Here is a 7,045-nt window from a genome sequence, read left to right on the forward strand (position 1 = left end):
CAGTGAGCCAAGATCGTGCCACTGCACTCCAGCCTGGGCGACAGCAAAACACTATTTCAAAAATAAATAAATAAAATAAAATAAAAATAAATAAAAATGTATACTTAGTCAGAGGTGGTGTCATGTGCCTGTGGTCCCAGCTACTCAGGAGGCTGAGACAGGAGGATTGCTTGAGCCCAGGATTTGAGGTCAGCCTGGGCAACACAGTGAGATCCTATCTCTTTAAAAAAAAAAAAAAGATATACCTGTTAGTGGAAATGTAAAAAAAATGGAAATAGTCATATTGTAATGGAATTATAAACTTTGTTTTTAAGATGGAATTTTGCTCTGTCGCCCAGGCTGGAGGGCAGTGGCATGATCTGGGCTCACTGCAACCTCCGCCTCCTGGGTTCAAGTGATTCTTGTGCCTCAGCCTCCCAAGTAGCTGGGACTACAGGCATGTGCCACCGTGCCTGGCTAATTTTTGTATTTTTAGTAGAGACAAGGTTTCACCATATTGGCCAGGCTGATCTCGAACTCATGACCTCAGGCAATCTGCCTGCCTTGGCCTCCCAAAGTGCTGGGATTACAGGTGTGAGCCATTGCACCCGGCCACAATTAAAAGCATTTTGTTATTATTTCCTTAATATTGTGATCTTTATCTTTCCAATGAACATTTGAAAATTCTTAGACAACACACTAGGTTTTCATTAGAGGTTTTTTTACCGAGCACTTTTTGTGTGCTAGGTACCTTGAGGACATGATCTCTAAGCCACTGTCTCTTAAACCTTAGCTTTTATTCTTCTTGACTGTGTTATTCAACTTGAATTCAAAAGATAAAATTCAGTCGGCTGGGCACAGTGGCTTATGTCTAATCCTGGCACTTTGGGAGGCCGAGGCGGGTGGATTGCCTGAGCTCAGGAGTTTGAGACCAGCCTGGGCAACACAGTGAAACCCTGTCTCTACTAAAATACAAAAAATTAGCTGGGCACGGTGGCACGCGCCTGTAATCCCATCTACTCGGGAGGCTGAGGCAGGAGAATTGCTAGAACCCGGGAGGCAGAGGTTGCAGTGAGCCGAGATCGCGCCACTGCACTCCAGCCAGGGCGACGGAGTGAGACTCCATCTCTTAAAGAAAGAAACAAAAAAGATAAAATTCAGACCGCCAAGACTACATCTGCCCCACCTGCACAGAGCCTCGCCCTCACCACTCCACAGCCGGTCCACACGTGCCGCCAGCTCACCAGGGTGATATCACTGGGCTCCAGCATGGGCAAGGCCAGCTTCGCAGGTGACGATGCCCCGTGGGCCGCCTTCCCCTCCATCGTGGGGCGCCCGCGACACCAGGGCATGATGGTGGGCATGGGCCAGAAGGACTCCAATGTGGGCGATGAGGCCCAGAGCAAGAGAGGCATCCTGACCCTGAAGTACCCCATCTAGCACGGCATGGTCATCTACTGGGATGACATGGAGAAGATCTGGCACCACACCTTCTACAATGAGCTGCATGTGGCTTTCGAGGAGTACCCTGTGCTGCTGACCAAAGGCCCCCTGAATCCCAAGGCCAACCATGAGAAGATGGCCCAGATTATGTTGGAGACCTTCAACACCCCACCCATGCACGTGGCCATCCAGGTCGTGCTGTACCTGTACTCCTCTGGCCATACCACTGGCATCGTGATGGACTCTGGCGACAGGTCACCCACATTGTGTGCATATATGAGGGGCACGCCCTCCCCCACACCATCCTGCGTCTGGATCTCGCTGGCCAGGACCTGACCGACCGCCTTATGAAGATCCTCACATTGTGCGGCTACAGCTTTACCACCCGCAGAGGGAGAGATCCTGTGTGACATCATCAAGGAGAAGCTGTGCTAAGTCGCCCTGGACTTTGAGCAGGAGATGGCCCCACGGGTCCTCCTGGGAGAAGAGCTATGAGCTGTCAGATGGCCAGGTCATCACCAGCAGCAACAAGCGGTTCCACTGCCCCGAGGCGCTCTTCCAGCCTTCTTTCCTGGGCATGGAATCCTGTGGCATCCACAAAACTACCTTCAAATCCATCGTGAAGTGTGACGTGGACATCCACAAAGACCTGTACGCCAACACAGTGCTATCTGGCAGCACCACCATGTACCCTGGCATCGCTCTGCAGGATGCAGAGGGGGATCACCGCCCTGGCTCCCAGCATGAGGAGGATCAAGATCATTGCTCCTTCTGAGTGCACATACTCTGTGGATGCGTGGCTCCATCCTGACCTCGTTGTCCACCTTCCAGCAGTTATGGATGAGCAAGCAGGAATATGATGACTCCAGTCCTTCCATTGTCCACTGAAAATGCTCCTAGGCGGACTGTTCCTTAGTTGCGTTACACCCTTTCTTGACAAAAACCTAATGCGCAGAAAATAAGATGAGATTGGCATGGCTTTGTTTGTGTGTGTGTGTGTGTTTGTGTTTGTGTTTGTTTTTGGCTTGACTCTGGATTTAAAAACTGAAACTGTGAAGGTGACAGCAGTCGGTTGGAGTGAGCATCCTCCAAAGTTCTACAGTGTGGCCGAGGACTTTGACTGTACATTGTTCTTTTTTTTCTTTTTTCTTTTTTTAATATTTTTTATTTATTTATTTATTTTGGGACAGAGTATCACTCTGTTGCCCAGGCTGGAGTGCAGTGATGTGATCTTGGCTCGCTGCAACCTCCACCTCCCAGGTTCAAATGATTCTCCTGCCTCAGCCTCTTGGTAGCTGGGACTACAGGCATGTGCCACCACGCCCAGGTAATTTTGTTTTTTTTTTGTATTTTTTTAGTAGATACGGGGTTTCACCATGTTGGTCAGGTTTTTTTTTTTTTTTTTGTATTTTTTTAGTAGAGATGGGGTTTCACCATGTTGGTCAGGTTTTTTTTTGTCTTTTTTTAGTAGAGACGGGGTTTCACCATGTTGGTCAGGCTGGTCTCAAACTCTTGACCTCAAATGATCTGCTTGCCTCATCCCCCAAAGTGCTGGGATTACAGGCGTGGGCCACCGTGTCAGGCCACATTATTCTTTTTTAAATAGTCATTCTAAATATTGTGAGGTGCATTGTTACAGGAAGTCCCTTGCCCTCCCAAAATCCAGCCCACTTCTGTCTAAGGAGAATGGCCGAGTCCACTCTCAAGTCCACACAGGGGAGGTGATAGCATTGCTTTCATGTAAATTATGTAATGCAAAATTTTTAAAATCTCCCCCTTATACTTTTTTGTTTTATTTTGAATGATCAGCCATCGTGGCCCGCCTTTTTTGTCCCCCAGCTTCAGACGTATGAAGGCTTTTGGTCTCCCTGGGAGTGGGTGGAGGTGTGGAGGCATTCAGGGCTTACCTGTAGAGACCAGTTGAATAAAAGTGCACACCTTAAAAAAAAAAAAAAAGATAAAATTCAAGTATAACAGACAGTGGTCTTAAAACCAGTCTTTATCCCAATAGCCATCAACATACTCTGCTGTTTGTCATTTGTTCTCTGTAGTGACTTGTTACATTTTAAGACTGTATTTTTAGTTATCAGAAGAAAATCTCATTGGCTGCTTTGCAGTCCTGCCCTCTGTTCACATAGCCTATGCCACAAACACTGCTTTCCCTGAGCCTGGCTTCCCAGAGACAGCTGTCTTCCAAGACCTCAAGGCCCCTTTGCACTTAAAATTATTGAGGACACCAAAGATCTTTTGTTTATGTACCTTATATATTTCTATATTTACCCCATTTGAAATTTAAGTGGATACATTTTAATAATTTATGTTAAAATGACAATAGTAAACCCAGTGCATTTAAAGATAACTTTTTTTTTTTTGAGATGGAGTCTCTCTCTGTTGCCCAGGCTGCAGTGTAGTGGCACAATCTTGACTCACTGCAACCTCTGCCTCCCGAGTTTAAGTGATTCTCCTGCCTCAGCCTCCGGAGTAGCTGGAATTACAGGCATTTGCCACCACGCCCGGCTAATTTTTGTATTTTGACTAGAGATGGTGGTTTCACTGTGTTGGCCAGGCTAGTCTTGAACCGCTGACCTCAGGTGATCTGCCTGCCTGGGCCTCCCAAAGTGCTGGGGTTACAGGCGTGAACCTGTAATCACCTTACAATGTGTTTATACAGGCTGACATTATTGAGTGCTAACTAATCTATTCCAGGCACTCTGCTAAGCAGTTTATATACATTATCTCAAGTAATTGTCTCAAAACTCCATGACACTGATACTATTACCCTCCCACAGAATGTGTAACTTTGGCTTAGGGAGAGCTTCAATGACTTGCCAAAGGTCAGATAGCTAGTAAATGGCAGAGCTGTTTGAACCAATGTCAACATGAATATCTTTTATAAAGTTAACAAGAAGTTGGTTCTATCAATTTTAGTTTGAATGGACTGTAAGAAGGGACAACTACACCTCACATAAAATTGCTGATAAGCCAGACAGAAGCGACAAAAGAAATCAACCTCAAATCACACACTGTCCAAATCAGAATTATAGCTGTATCTATACAGATAGAGAGTTTTAAAAATTATCCATTTTGTTTCTAAGTAGTTGTAGCAATGTTTCTTCTTTTTAATTAAAAAAAAAAAAATACTGGCTGGGTGCAGTGGCTCGCGCCTGTAATCCCAGCACTTTGGGGGGCCAAGGTGGGTGGATCACTGAGGCCAGGAGTTTGAGACCAGCCTGACTAACATGGCAAGACCCTGTCTTTACTAAAAATACAAAAATTAGCCAGGCATGGTGGCACACACCTGTAATCCCAGTCACTTAGGAGGCTGGGGCAGGAGAATCGCTTGAACCCGGGAGGTGGAGGTTGGAGTGAGCCAAGATTGCACCACTGTACTCCAGCCTGGGTGACAGAGTGAGATGCTTCTCAAAAAATAAATAAATAAATATATTTATTTATATAAAAAAGAAAGGGAAAAATATATATTTATATAAAAATATATTTATATAATATATTATATGTGTATGTATTTTTCCTCTTCTTTTTTATAGAGATGGGGGTCTTGCCATGTTGTCCAGACTGGTCTCAAACTCCTGGGCTCAAGCAATCCTCCCACCTCAGCCTCCCAAAATGCTGGGATTACAGGCCTGAGCCTGTAACTAAACTTGAGGCATGAGTCTGTTTCTAAGCTTGCCATAGACACCTTCAGTGCATGTCTGCTTTTTGATTACCACAGTCACTAATCGTGGGTTATAAAAATATAGAATTCAAATATGTTAGGGCAATAATAAATTATATATAGATGCATTGATGTTGCAGTACATAAATGAGCCTTTCAGTCATTTTGCATTCTAGATAGATGTAATCTTTTTTAAAAAAATTAATTGCTTTCATCTTGAGGCTGGGATGTCAAGGCTGCAGTGAGCCGTGATTGCATTACTGCACTGCAGCCTGGGTGACAGAGAGAGACCCTGTGTCATAAACATAAATAAATAAATAAATATTTTTAAAAAGATTCTAAGGCTGAGCATGGTGGCTCACACCTATAATCCCAGCACTTTGGGAGGCTGAGGCAGGAGGATTGCTTGAGACTAGGAGTTCGAGACCAACCTGGGCAACATAGGGAGATTCCTGTCTCTACAAATAAAAATTAAGAAAAATTTATTGGAGGCTGCAATGTCTATTACTATTTTTAAATTATTTATTATTATTAGGGTTTGAAAAAAATCTAGGATGGGAAAACAAAATTCAAGAATGCAACCAGGAACTATGTGTCAAGGAGAAATCCCAGAGAAAGTGTAGCTTTCGTTAAGCCTCGCCCATATAACTCATAATGCAACCAGAGTCTTTTTTTTTTTTTTTGAGATGGAGTCTCGCCCTGTTGCCCAGGCTGGAGTGCAGGGGCATGATCTCGGCTCACTGCAACCTCTGCCTCCCACGTTCAAACGATTCTCCTGCCTCAGCCTCCCGAGTAGCTGGGATTACAGGTGCCCGTGACCATACCTGGCTAATTTTTGTATTTTTGGTACAGACGGGAATTTCACTGCGTTGGCCAGGCTAGTTGAGAACTCCTGACCTCAGGTGATCCTCCAGCCTCAGCCTCCCAAAGTGCTGGGATTACAGGCATAAGCCACCTCGCCTGGCCCCAACCAGACTCTTTAAGCCAGTAACCTCTTTCTCAGGAAGGTCATGACCCAATATTAATTTTTCATCTACAGGAAGTGACAAGAAGGCTTTATACATGTGCTGTGTAAAAATGGAGTTCAAAATGTAGTTAATAGAAACAGACCTGAGAAATGTGCTAGATGATTATGAATTGCTGAATCTGACATGACCTACAGCAGCCACACACCAACTCTACCAGTACACAGCTCTTTCTCCCCACTTCCTTCTGAATTATCTCACCCGCTTTTTCTCCACTGGTTATCTTAATAATTTTGCCTTTCCTGTTACCACTCTAAGTCAGGTTTTGTTATCAGAACTCATCACCCTTTAGTTATCTATACTTTTGTGTGGATGATTTTTATGCTTTAAATTTACCCAAAACCTATTGCTTAGACACTAAGAAAATGGAACAAACATGCAAGAAATGTTAACAATGAAAACAGAATAATTTCCAATCAGCTCCACTGATTGTGCAAAACTGTAGGATGGCTTTATGTTCAGAATCATTGCCCTTTTAGACTCAAGAGTTTTGAACTCTGCTTCCAAAGAGTTAATCCTTCATCCGTGTTTTCTGTGCATGGAGCCCATAAAATCTAATTACATTCCGCTTCTAAATAAAGAGAAATGACTCCCAAATTCGTCTGGAAAAGTAGCTTTTTTTTTTTGAGACAGAGTCTCGCTCTGCTGCCCAGGCTAGAGAGCAGTGGTGTGATCTTGGCTCACTGCAACCTCCACCTCCCAGGTTCAAGTGATTCTCCTGCCTCGGCTGAGTAGCTGGGACTACAGGTGTGCACCACTGCATCTATCTAATTTTTAAATTTTTAGTAGAGATGAGGTTTCACCATGTTGGCCAGGCTGGTCTCAAACCCCTGACCTCAAGTGATCTACCTGCCTCAGCCTCCCAAAGTGCTGGGATTACAGGTGTGAGCCACTGAGCCCGGCCAGGTTTTGTTCACTGAGGATG

The 7,045-nt window shown here is 44.6% G+C and overlaps 1 pseudogene; it reads left to right on the forward strand.

Moving 5' to 3' along the window:
- The first annotated feature begins 487 nt into the window (after positions 1-487).
- Positions 488-4,078, forward strand: LOC129393217 (actin, cytoplasmic 2-like; annotated as a pseudogene).
- The last annotated feature ends 2,967 nt before the right edge of the window (positions 4,079-7,045 follow it).

This window comes from Pan paniscus, chromosome 8 (assembly GCF_029289425.2).
Source record: "Pan paniscus chromosome 8, NHGRI_mPanPan1-v2.0_pri, whole genome shotgun sequence".
NCBI lineage: Eukaryota > Metazoa > Chordata > Mammalia > Primates > Hominidae > Pan > Pan paniscus.